At 37.3% G+C, this 4,676-nt stretch overlaps 1 non-coding gene across 1 annotated transcript; it reads left to right on the top strand.

Annotated features, from left to right (window-relative positions):
- The first annotated feature begins 3,614 nt into the window (after positions 1–3,614).
- On the top strand, positions 3,615–3,685 carry TRNAC-GCA. Its single transcript has one exon. It is a non-coding gene; the product is annotated as a tRNA-Cys (tRNA).
- Positions 3,686–4,676: the final 991 nt, after the last annotated feature.

Consider the following 4,676-nt stretch of genomic DNA (forward strand, 5'->3'; position numbering starts at 1 on the left):
TAACTAGAACCCCCCTTTTTCTGGACCCATCTCACATCAATAACGCGACCCCTACCACCTATAGGTAGTTTTAGGCAAGTTTCCTTTGAAGTGGATACCTGAATGCCAAGTATGGCCCGTAATAATCTATCTTCCGGAGCATACGATGATTCTTTCGCCGCCTGAGGCGTTAATTTACCTACTAAAATATCGCCGGTCTCTACCCAAGATCCCAGCATCACAATTCCATTTTTGTCTAAATTGCGGAGTAACCGGGCTTCTAGATGTGGTATTTCATTAGTGATCCTTTCGGGACCTTGACTTGTCACATGAGTCTGAATTTCGTATTTCCGTATGTGAAAAGAAGTATAAATATCTCTATATATCAGACGTTCGCTAATAAGTACCGCATCCTCAAAATTGTAGCCTTCCCATGGCATATAAGCTACTAATATGTTTTTCCCTAAAGCGAGTTCGCCGCCAACTGTAGCGGCACCATCCGCTAAAACTTGGCCCTTTTTAATGCATTTACCCCGCCCAACCTGGGGTTTTTGATGCATACAAGTATTTTTGTTTGAACGTTGATACATAATTAATGGAATACAATATGTATTCCCGTTTCCCGATAAAACAATCTTGTCAATATCGGTATAAATGATCTTTCCCTCGTGTTCGGCTATAGCGGGAACCCCTGAATCTAGAGCCACTTGAGGTTCCAACCCAGTTCCAACAATGCACTTCTCGGACCGAACGAGCGGAACTGCTTGGCGTTGCATATTAGAACTCATTAAAGCCCGATTCGCATCATTATGCTCGATAAAAGGAATGAGGGAAGCCCCAATAGAAAAATATTGGAAGGGAAAAATACTTCGAAGATGAACCTGTTCCCACGCAATAGTCAGGAACTCTTGACGGTATCGAGTCGGAACAACCTGTTCTTCCGGACTACCCTGATTCAGTGCCAAAGAATTTCCTGCCGCTACCATATAGTATTCATCTCTACTTGGTGATAAATAAAGCATCCGTACTTTTTTTGATTTTTCAAAGATTTCATAAAACGGGCTTTCTAGAGACCCCCAATAACCAATTCTCGCATGAATTGCTAAGGATCCAATAAGTCCAACATTGATTCCTTCGGACGTGTCAATTGGACAAATGCGGCCATAGTGACTAGGATGGATATCTCGTACCCGAAAACTCGCAGTTCGCCCTGTCAATCCTCCGGGGCCCAAATAACTCAATTTTCTCCCATGAACTATTTGTGTCAATGGATTAGTTCGATCCAAAACTTGAGATAATGGATGTAATCCGAAAAAAGAATCATAAGTGGTTGTTAAGGGAGTTGAAGTTACCAAATTTTGAGGAGTTGGCATCAATTTATGCCGAATTGCTCCACATATAGTTCCTCTAATCACATTTTCTAACCGAACCAGGGCCAATCCGAATTGATCTTGTAAAAGATTCGCGACAGACCGAATACGTTTATTTTTCAAATGATTCATATCGTCAAGTGTACCCATTCCAAATTTCAGTCCAATCAAATGATCGACAGCTGCCAATACATCTCGTGGTAACAAAAATGTATTGTTCTGAGGTATATTCAGATTCAGTCTCTGGTTCATATTTCGTCTACCAATCTTTCCTAATTCACATCTTTGGTGAAAAAATTTCTTTTGTAATTCCTTACACAAGGATTCCGAAAATACCGGATCTCCGCCTACACAAGCAAATTGTTGATAAAACTCCAAAATGGCATTTTCTTTTGATCCAATTTTTTTTTTCTCCTTATTCGTCAGGAAAGACAAGAAAATTTCAGGGTAGCAAATATTCTCTAGAATTTCTCGTAGATTCGAACCCATAGCTGCTGATAGAACTAGAATAGATACTTTCTGTTTCCTACTCACACGAGCCCATATCCTTGCTTTTCTATCAATCTCTAATTCGAATCTTCCCCCCCAATCAGATATTATGGTGCCTGTATAGACCGAAATTCCGTTATGGCCCAATTCTGACCGATAATAGATACCGGGACTTTGCAATATTTGATTGATGACAATTCTGTATATTCCGTTTACTATAGAAGTTCCCAAAGAATTCATTAGAGGAATGTTTCCAATAAAAATAGTTTGTTCCTGCATGTCCCCTCGGCTTTTCCAAATTAATCCTGCGGATACATATAATTCAGAAGAATACGTGAATGATTCATATACAGCATCTCTTTCTTTTAGCAAGGGTTCTACCAATTGATATGTTTCCACAAATAATTGAAATTCAATTTCTTGATCTGTATCTTCAATTTTTGGAAACTTATAAAGCTCTTCTGTTAAGCCCTGATCAATGAACCTACAAAATCCTTCAAATTGTATCTGATTCAACCCAGGTATTGTAGACATTCCTGCATTTCCATCTCCGAGCATTTTGAATTTCCCATTTATCAAAAAATCCCATTCGTTTCTCATTCTGCATCGATTCATATGATTCGATGCAGAATGCTGGAATTTAGATTCTGTTTACTGAATCGCATGAAATTTTACCCAACTCCATATAGATGGAATGTATGAAATACGTATGAACGGGGGAAAAAGGATGATTTTATACTTAATAAAATTGGAATTTCTAAGAGACAGATCCAAATGGAAAGGAAGCGATAAATTCCACTTAGACTTACGGAGTTTTGTATAGAATCAAAAAAATAATTCAATTTATACCATTATTATGATATTCCAATCCGTTAGGATACCAGAAAAATAAACGTCGTGATTTGATCTATTCGCTAAGATAAAGACATAAGAATCAGACACAATATACCAGCGTAAAGCTCATTTTTTTAGCACTTACCTTTTTCGTGGATTCCACTGTTCAAAAAATGATTTGCGAAGAACCCCCTTTTTCTTTTTTTAGTCGAATTTTTAGAATAGGATTGAAGTGCGTAAGACGGCTTGTATTTAGTAAACCCGTGCCGATATAGCTATCTATATATACATCGCCCCCCTTTATTGCATAGTTCGCTTCGGGACAGCGCATGTCGTGCTCTATCAAAATTTCGATTTTCTCTTCAATCTAAATTGCAGTACGACAATTTTCGGAAAATTCCCTATAGAGAGGCATCAGACACAGATAAGATAACCAATAAGCTAGCCGCGAAACGATTTATGTTTGGGGTTTACATATACTCATAATTGCTGTTATAATTGAAATGGAGAAGGCTTTTTTTATAGAAAAAACCAATATTGATTAGGTAGGTATCAATTTTGATTTTCTTCTATCATTAGGAAACAAAATTGACAATTTCAATTTCAATCCAAGAGTTGGTCACGAATTTTCAGTCACTAGTTAATGGTTCCAATTTGTCCTTAATTTTGGCTTTTGTGACTGAAAATGCACATTTCTTTTTTCATTTTTCAATAGAAAAAAAGAAAGAGAAAAGAGAGGTATTAAGATGTTGTGTGAGATACTATAAAATCAATTGAAGAACCGGAGCCGATCCAAAAAAAGGACATATTTTTTTTAGGCAAGGAATTAAGAAAAACGAGATTTTATATGGACGTACACAAAAAAAAGAAAAGACATTGAGTACCCCCCCCCCAAACAAAACAAGCAAAGGGGGAATTTTTTAATCTATTTTGTATCGTTTTGGCGGCATGGCCGAGCGGTAAGGCGGGGGACTGCAAATCCTTTTTCCCCAGTTCAAATCTGGGTGTCGCCTGATCAACAAACGATAAGACTCGCAATCCCTTATTCTGCTTGGCTGGTCTAACTCGCCGAATCTTTTCCAGCAAAGTACGCGACTCTTGACATTTTCGTGATTCGAAATAGCTGGGGTTTCTGTTCTTTTTTTTTTTTCTGTTCCTTAAACTTAAAGTGCTGTTAATCCTTGCATTTAGGATTCACGGAAAGATTATAGTAGTAGAAGCGCTTTCATATCAAATCAAGAGTTACCGATTTATTTCCACTGCTAATTGCTAATGCAGGGTCTACTGACCGGGTCTTGAATTAGATTGAAAAGCCCGAGGGAGAATCGAATTAATCGTTATGGAAGGGGCGGGAGATACTTTGTATGCAGTATACAGACTCATAAGAGTCTATGAATGCACGGGCATTCAATCAATATTCGATTGGACGGATAATTGGCTTTTACTTAATGATAATAAAGGGCAACAAAAAAAACGAGGAGTTCTTATTATTACTACAGATTAGGTAACACTCCCTTTGATACTTCCAAAGAAAAGTGCGACTGTGTATTTTGTTTCATTTTTCCGGATTCTACTAGAAATCATATACGAACTTGTTCTAAGTGGATTTATTGGAGCGTTTCATATTTAGTGGAGTCTTTCATCAAGGGCGTTGGGCCAGAATCCCTTTTTGACTCTGCGCCAGTGATTCCACTATTATTAGGAAACAATAATGGAATAAATTCTTCATATTCATAGAGATAGGGGACATAATTCACATGGATATAGTAAGTCTCGCTTGGGCTGCTTTAATGGTAGTCTTTACATTTTCCCTTTCGCTCGTAGTATGGGGAAGAAGTGGACTCTAGAGATACTACTAATTGAGTTGGGGAATCAAACTGTATCACTTTTTTTATAGATCGTTCTGCAAAGCCTTTTTAATTCTATTAATTATTAAATAATTAATAGAATAATTAAATTCAGTAATTTAATTCCATTTAGAATTTCGAAATTGAATTAATCAAA

The sequence above is a fragment of the Citrus clementina genome, unplaced genomic scaffold, assembly GCF_000493195.1.
Source record: "Citrus clementina cultivar Clemenules unplaced genomic scaffold, Citrus_clementina_v1.0 scaffold_595, whole genome shotgun sequence".
In the NCBI taxonomy this organism is placed as follows: Eukaryota; Viridiplantae; Streptophyta; class Magnoliopsida; order Sapindales; family Rutaceae; genus Citrus; species Citrus x clementina.